This window comes from Pseudorasbora parva, chromosome 15 (assembly GCF_024679245.1).
Source record: "Pseudorasbora parva isolate DD20220531a chromosome 15, ASM2467924v1, whole genome shotgun sequence".
Lineage (NCBI taxonomy): Eukaryota > Metazoa > Chordata > Actinopteri > Cypriniformes > Gobionidae > Pseudorasbora > Pseudorasbora parva.
The window spans coordinates 1,761,500-1,770,430 of NC_090186.1; positions in this window are offsets into that span (position 1 = coordinate 1,761,500).

An 8,931-nucleotide genomic window follows, 5' to 3' on the forward strand; every position below is an offset into this window, starting at 1 on the left:
ACTGCTGCGTTCATGCGATTTATGGTGTTGTAAATGAAAGCCTCCTCCGTGTGTGTGGAGATATTACATGTCTTGATTAATGCACATGCTTACTCGGTTGTTTCTGGCAGTGATTAGCAGGTTTTTAACTGGCACAGATTAAACTGTAGTGTTTTATATCACAGGGTCTGTTTAATCCTTTAAATACTGTATGTGATCATGTTTTGCGTCATATATACTTTGGGGAAGAGAGCCTCTCGAATCAGGCTTGGGTCTACAGAGAGACTAATATATTGAGATTATACTGTATATTATATTATATAGAAGAGGCTTGTTGTCTGTAGAGATTACTTTAGTATTTGATCAATAGTGTTCATAAACAATGAGAGGAAGAAGACGGGAGGATGTTTTCATGTTGTGAGCACTCATTAAAATTCCTGCACCATTCCCGTGGTCCTTCCTCAAGAGCTTTAAGAGGAGGATCCTGAGAGAGAGAGTCGAGTCACACACTGAGGAAAACGCTCTCCTTTAGTATTTTTCTTGTTTCCAGTCTAAATATCTAACAGTTCTTAAATCAAGATGCATTTACTAGATCAGTAAAGCGACATAAGATATTTTTTCTTGTTTTGTTGAAAATAAATCTAAATGAAGTGAGTTTTTGCTTAAAACAGGCAAAATGATCTGCCAATGGGGTGAGAAAAATAATCTTATTTCTGTTTGGGACGGAAACAAGAAACCGGTGGACAATGTGCACAACTTCATTACTTGAGTAAAAGTAAAAATACTACTGGTCAAATATTACTCCGTTACACGTGAAAGTTATGAAAACAGATTTTTACTGCAGTAAAAGTACAGAAGTATTTGTTTTCAAAAGTACTTAAGTATCAAAAGTAAATGTCCTTCTTTATGTCGCCGCATTATTGTATTATAGTTGTATAAATGCACATTATGTCATCATGGTTTAAGCCAGTCAGTGACGCTCCATCTGACACACTAGCAGACGACTAACTTAAACTCATTTAAATACTTGTAGAAAAGTTACAAAGCTGCTGTCACTTTAAGGCCGAATGCACGGATCCAATACACTGATACACATCTGATATTCTCACACTGTTCACCTTCACTGAAGACAGAATCAACTTTGTTTATGTGAATACTCCACTAAATGAGCATTTGGACATCCGTCTTCTTCCATTTTGCTCTAAACTATAAATCAGTGTTTAATAAATGCTGTGAAATCATTGAACTTCACGAGACTCTACAAGAGTGATTCCTGAAAGGCTTTCTGCAAAAACCCAAACACCTTTTAAAGAAGAAAAAAATCATCACTGACTTTCAAAGCTGCGACAGAAACGACTTTCGACTTTGAGGACCTTGATAGAAATGTAGTGGAGTAAAAAGGACGATATTTGTCTTTCAGATGGAGTGAAGTTAAAGTCAGAAGTTTACAGAAAAAATAATACTCCAGTAAAGTACAGATACTCAAAAAGTGTCCTTAAGTACAGGACTCGAGTGAATGTCCAGCTCTGCAAGAAACAAGATTTCAATCAGAAATAAGATTATTTTTCTCACCCCATTGGCAGATCATTTTGCCTGTTTTAAGCAAAAACTCACTTCATTTAGATTTTATTCTCAACAAAACAAGAAAAAAATATCTTAAGTTGTTTTACTGATCTAGTAAATGCATCTTGATTTAAGAATTTTTAGATATTTAGACTGAAAACAAGACAAAATGACTGAGAAAGAACAGCTTTTTTGCAGTGCACATTTACCGGGAATCCTCTTTCATTAAGCTCATGCAGTTTTAAAACCAATTCCCATTCATTACAGGACGATGTGTGAAGATACACTCCGCTTTCATCATGCCAGATGGGAGAATGGTGTCTGGAGAGGGAAGGAGTGAAGGCGGAAGAGGAAGAGAAAAAGAGGATAAATCAGGAGAGATATCGAGACAGAGAAAAGCTGCAGGGGACAGAGATGAATCTGATACTGAGGGCAAGAGCAGAAGAGCTCTCCTTTTTCCTGTCCTGATTTTAAAGGGGGGGAGGGGGGGGGGGGGGGTGAAACACTCAGTTTCAGTCAATCTCATGTCAATCTTGAGTACCTATAGAGTAGTATTGCATCCTTCATATCTCCGGAAAGTCTTTAGTTTTATTATATTAATAAAAGAAATATGGGCTGTACTGAGTCTTTCCGGAAAAAACCGAGCGCCTAGAGGCGTATCGTGTGGGCGGAGCTAAAGAATGACAAGCGCGAACAAAGCGGTGACGTCCTCAAGCGTGGAGAAGCCCATCGCTATCTCAGCTAATACAGATAATGATCCAGAATCATCCGGAGGCTGAAATAAACTGAACAGGAGAAACAGCAGCAGCAGGACGTCCGTCTCTGTGGTATGGACTGTATTTAGTGGCCTGTCAACATTTGTGTGTGTTTACTCGCAGTTTATGAGGACATGATTCGGTTTATGGACTATTGTATGCGACTAAACCTTAGCAGTAGCGAGCTAAACGGTTTTGCACGTCAGACTAGTGTAACGTTATACAGAGAACAGCAATGGAGTCCGTTACAGAGAACAGCAATGGAGTCCGTTACAGAGAACAACAATGGAGTCCGTTAGCGCATTTGACTGACGAAGCGGCGATCGTGTCGTTTACTGATGTTTACTCACGCGACGATAGCCGACAGCACAGACATCTGAAGCAGTTTAACTCACCGGCTGCTTCCAAAGCAGGACCGCTCCGTCAGAAACACACTTCTTTGGTATGATTTGGTGAAGTCCTGACAGCAGTGACCGTGGAGATCCACTTTGTGACGCGACTGAAGCGATGTTGTGAAGCTTCCCGTCATTTCTGCGTTCAAATCGGTTCAAATGCAGCGCTGCCTTCCCAGAATGCTGTGCTGAAGCGTTGAAGTCGCTCGACGTCACCCATAGGAATAAAGTGGAGCGCGGCGCGGCGCTGCGCGGACTATAATGACAGAAGTGTTCACGGACGACTGGATCTGCAGCTGAGCGAGTGTTTATGGGCGTGCATTTCCTCTCTCGCTCGCGCACCCTACTGGGAGAAGAGCCCGTACGGCCCATACAAGGACCTTCCGCTCTCAGGACGGAGGTCAACAACGATTAACGACGTGATCGACGTCAAGCCGACCCATACTCGAAAAAAACTCGCCGAAACTTGTGAGAAACCGGAAGGAGTATTTTTGACACAGAAATACTCCATCAAACGTCCAACATTAGTTTTTGAAACTTTGTCTATGTTTAGGATGGGAATCCAAGTCTTTAACAGTGGAAAGCTCAGTATGCATGAAGAAGCACCCCCCCCCCCCCCTTTAAGGGGCGTGTCTGTTGTGAGACTTCAGAGTAAACGCCCACTGCTGTGATTGGCTGACATCTTTGCATATGAAATAGCTAAGTTTATCACGTGGAACTTTTAACAGGTTTTTACTATTACAGCTCTCAACTGATCGTGGAAAGTGCTGCTTATATCATTATATTCAGATCTATAGCATGAAAGGTTGCAGTGATGATCATTGTAGCAGATCACACACACATTGAGCTCATTAGAACTCGATTTCTGCACACTAACGAATGCTTTCATCATAACTAGTATAATAAGTAGTCCATATCTTAAAAGTCTGTTTGCAAAACCGGCACTGAAATTGCGAGTGAAATGTAGCGAATACACATTAATAACGCTCAACTGAGACACTCACACTGATGAAGATAAATCAGCTCATTCCTAGCATTAGGATCCTTTGGAAGGGAATGTTATCTGTAGTCGCTCGTCTCTCCTTGTCATCTCACTAACACTCCAGTGGGCGGAGCCAGAGCTGTGGTGATGAAGTGGGTGGAGCCAGAGCTGTGGTGAGGAAGTGGGTGGGGCCAGAGCTATGGTGAGGAAGTGGGCGGGCCAGAGCTGTAGTGATGAAGTGGGCGGGGCCAGAGTTGTGTGATAAAGTGGGCGGGGCCAGAGCTGTAGTGATGAAGTGGGCGGGGCCAGAGTTGTGTGATAAAGTGGGCGGGGCCAGAGCTGTAGTGATGAAGTGGGCGGGGCCAGAGTTGTGTGATGAAGTGGGCGGGGCCAGAGCTGTAGTGATGAAGTGGGCGGGGCCAGAGTTGTGTGATGAAGTGGGCGGGGCCAGAGTTGTGTGATGAAGTGGGCGGGGCCAGAGCTGTAGTGATAAAGTGGGCGGGGCCAGAGTTGTGTGATGAAGTGGGCGGGGCCAGAGCTGTGGTGATGAAGTAGGCGGAGCCAGAGTTGTGGTGATGATCTTCTTCTGCAGAGGTGGTCTTTCTCCATCTATTATAGAATCATGTGCAGCCGGCACGTACGGTATAAGGGACCTTGTAAATAAACCTTGACATGTATTTAGTTTGTGAGGTGAGTGCTGGGGCAGCTGACAGAACCATCTCTCTTAAGTCCTTGCTCTTTTGTTCTTGTTAATACATTTTTGATGCTACGCCTCTACTGCCTCTAGACGAAAGGGGACGTACCAGTATGTTTGTGTGTGTGTATGCGTATATCCTCAGGATCCATAAGAAACCCGCTCAGACAAGAGTGCTTTCAGCTTGAATTATTTACACAGAGATAAAATATTGAAACAGTATGGCGTGATAGGGACTCATAGTCTCCGCTGAGTTGGACCTGTCCTGGATCTTGTGCCTGTGTTGGGAAGTTTCGGCATTTTAAATATTAATTCTGTCATTCTACATCAAATCAGGCAAATTTCAGAAACTTCCCCGGCTCATGTTTTTATTTTGTTCATATTTTTTCTGTAGAAAGATCAGCATAAATAGTGATGAAAGCCAATATATGAAATGTCCCAGATGTGTACTGACTGAGTAATCTCTGTTTTCTAGAGGAGGGTCAGAATGATAATTCTCACCTGAGATCTGGAGCCAAATTACAGGCGTGATGCCTCTCGATCGGTCTTAAATATCTGGGAGAGGAAGAGGGATTCTTAGCTTTAAGAAATTTGATAACCTTCTTTTATACTTAAGTTTGAAAGTAGGAGTACATTTCATGAATTCTCAGCACTTAAGACTAAAATAGCACTTTGAGAAGCTTGATAAATACGGGCCCTGATCTGGGCCGACACTATTTGCTGTCTGGGCGTCCATCTTCATAGCTTTAGGCTCTGTTTGGTATTTAGAAAATATAGTTACATTTTTGAGAGTCATCAAACAGACATATTTGTCCAATATGTAAAGCTGTCTAGATGTCAGTAGTATAAATGAGTGTTCCAGTGTGATGGACCCGAGTCTGTCCAGATGTGTGAGTGGCCCTTTGCAGCGTTTGACGTCACTTTACTGCGTGGCAGGGGGTCTGGTGTTGCTATGGTGAGGCTCAGTAACCCCGGGGTGTCGGTAAGACAGGACCTTAATGAGGCACGCAAGCAAACAAAGGCTCTTCTCTCCCGGAGACAGGTCTAATTATCTCTGCTATAGTAGTTCAAATAAAGAACACGTCAAAGGACGACATTAAAGGAATACTAGTGAAATTATTTTTTCATTTGCTCATTATAAATTAATTCTTGCTGTCACATTTGTCTGTAAATGGCTTTATGATTCATGGCATATGATAAATCGTTTTGTTTGTTTTATTTCATGTGAAACTTGACAGCAATAAAAATAAAGACACTAAATAAGATACAAAATCAGTGTCAGTAATGATCAAACTTTGAATATGATTCATTCAGAATTAGCTCAAGTGCAGAGTTTCTCAATGCTGACCATATTCACACTGCAAAAAATGCTCTTCTTACTCAGTATTTTTGTCTTGTTTCTAGTCCAAACATCTAAAAAAAATTAAAACAAGAAGTATTTACTAGACAAGCAAAAGTAATTGTCTTGTTTTGGGGAAAAATAACTCAAAATGAAGAGAGTTTTTGCTTAAAATAAGATAAATAATCTGCCAATGGGGTGAGAAAAATAATCTTAATTCAAACAGAAAACAAGATTATTTTTCTCACCCCATTGGCAGATTATTTATCTTATTTTAAGCAAAAACTCTCTTCATTTTGATATTTTTCCTCCAGAAAACAAGAAAAAATGTCTCTTGTCATTTTACTGATCTAGTGAATGCATCTTGATTTAATAATTTTTAGATATTTGGACTGGAAACAAGAGAAAAATACTGAATAAGACGAGCATTGTTTTGCCGTGTACACCTTTAGAGTCGTCCACTTGTGATCTGATCGACCACAGTGCATCTGAACACCAGGTGTGAGCAGGCCTCCGTCCCGAATTCAGTGTCCAATAAGGGCCATGTACAACATGAGCAGTCCCTTACGATACGAACCATGGTTTTACTACAAATAAAACCACAACACCATTGTAGTTAAACCATGGTAACCACAAATGAACCATGGCTTTGCTACTATCTTAACCATGGTGGTAAAACTCTGGTTATATAAATGGTATTCAATTAGCCAAAAAAAAAGGTTACTTTTGCTATAATACCGGTAAGTGTTATTTTTCGTAAGGGCAGGGTCACTCTCTATACGACAATTCACCATGACGTCACAACAGTAATAAAGGTTCTTCCGGGCAAAGCTAGTAAATGGCTGGGGATTCAGACACAGTTAACATGATTATTGAGGGACTGATGAACTAATTCAGGAGACAGCAATACATGAAATGCCTAACCTTGCTCCAGCAGATGTAACGCTAGTCTAATACCATCATTTTAAAATGAGCCTCAGCCTGCCATTGAGTAATTATTTTAGTGACTGTTGCTGTTTGACTTAGAATATGTTAGGCTATGGTAGATGGTCTATCTCCCTGTTATCTAACTAAAAAAGGCTATGATGGTTTTCTGTTGCTCTGAGTCGGATCGGATAGCACAGACGTGAGCTTCTGACGGTCAAAAGGATAGTGTGCTGAGACTAGCGCTACTCCGCTAACGTTAGGCGTTCACTCAAACTAAACTCGCGGTGATGATGAAGCCAGTGTGGTTCACGCATCAATCATCCTTCAGCCGACAACTATGTTCTGCTTTTCCTATTTCTTCCATTGACATTCGATCAGTAGCCTACCTGACACTAGAAGTTCATAGAAGTTATACTGCACTAGAAGTTATAGCCAGCAGCCATATCACCCTGTAGCCCAAGACTGGTTTCCCACTGAAGCTTAGCAGGGCTGAGCCTGGTCAGTACCTGGATGGGAGACCAACTGGGAAAACCAGGAGCTGCTGGTAGAGGTGTTAGTGAGGCCAGCAGGGGGCGCTCACCCTGTGGTCTGTGTGGGTCCTAACGCCCCAGTATAGTGATGGTGTTAGTGAGGCCAGCAGGGGGCGCTCACCCTGTGGTCTGTGTGGGTCCTAATGCCCCAGTATAGTGATGGTGTTAGTGAGGCCAGCAGGGGGCGCTCACCCTGTGGTCTGTGTGGGTCCTAATGCCCCAGTATAGTGATGGTGTTAGTGAGGCCAGCAGGGGGCGCTCACCCTGGGGTCTGTGTGGGTCCTAACGCCCCAGTATAGTGATGGTGTTAGTGAGGCCAGCAGGGGGCGCTCACCCTGTGGTCTGTGCGGGTCCTAACGCCCCAGTATAGTGATGGTGTTAGTGAGGCCAGCAGGGGGCGTTCACCCTGTGGTCTGTGTGGGTCCTAATGCCCCAGTATAGTGATGGTGTTAGTGAGGCCAGCAGGGGGCGCTCACCCTGTGGTCTGTGCGGGTCCTAACGCCCCAGTATAGTGATGGTGTTAGTGAGGCCAGCAGGGGGCGCTCACCCTGTGGTCTGTGTGGGTCCTAATGCCCCAGTATAGTGATGGTGTTAGTGAGGCCAGCAGGAGGCGCTCACCCTGTGGTCTGTGTGGGTCCTAATGCCCCAGTATAGTGATGGTGTTAGTGAGGCCAGCAGGGGGCGCTCACCCTGTGGTCTGTGTGGGTCCTAATGCCCCAGTATAGTGATGGTGTTAGTGAGGCCAGCAGGGGGCGCTCACCCTGTGGTCTGTGTGGGTCCTAATGCCCCAGTATAGTGATGGTGTTAGTGAGGCCAGCAGGGGGCGCTCACCCTGTGGTCTGTGCGGGTCCTAACGCCCCAGTATAGTGATGGTGTTAGTGAGGCCAGCAGGGGGCGCTCACCCTGTGGTCTGTGTGGGTCCTAATGCCCCAGTATAGTGATGGTGTTAGTGAGGCCAGCAGGAGGCGCTCACCCTGTGGTCTGTGTGGGTCCTAATGCCCCAGTATAGTGATGGTGTTAGTGAGGCCAGCAGGGGGCGCTCACCCTGTGGTCTGTGTGGGTCCTAATGCCCCAGTATAGTGATGGTGTTAGTGAGGCCAGCAGGGGGCGCTCACCCTGTGGTCTGTGTGGGTCCTAATGCCCCAGTATAGTGATGGTGTTAGTGAGGCCAGCAGGGGGCGCTCACCCTGGGGTCTGTGTGGGTCCTAACGCCCCAGTATAGTGATGGTGTTAGTGAGGCCAGCAGGGGGCGCTCACCCTGGGGTCTGTGTGGGTCCTAACGCCCCAGTATAGTGATGGTGTTAGTGAGGCCAGCAGGGGGCGCTCACCCTGTGGTCTGTGTGGGTCCTAATGCCCCAGTATAGTGATGGTGTTAGTGAGGCCAGCAGGGGGCGCTCACCCTGGGGTCTGTGTGGGTCCTAACGCCCCAGTATAGTGATGGTGTTAGTGAGGCCAGCAGGGGGCGCTCACCCTGTGGTCTGTGTGGGTCCTAACGCCCCAGTATAGTGATGGTGTTAGTGAGGCCAGCAGGGGGCGCTCACCCTGGGGTCTGTGTGGGTCCTAACGCCCCAGTATAGTGATGGTGTTAGTGAGGCCAGCAGGGGGTGCTCACCCTGTGGTCTGTGTGGGTCCTAATGCCCCAGTATAGTGATGGTGTTAGTGAGGCCAGCAGGGGGCGCTCACCCTGTGGTCTGTGTGGGTCCTAACGCCCCAGTATAGTGATGGTGTTAGTGAGGCCAGCAGGGGGCGCTCACCCTGGGGTCTGTGTGG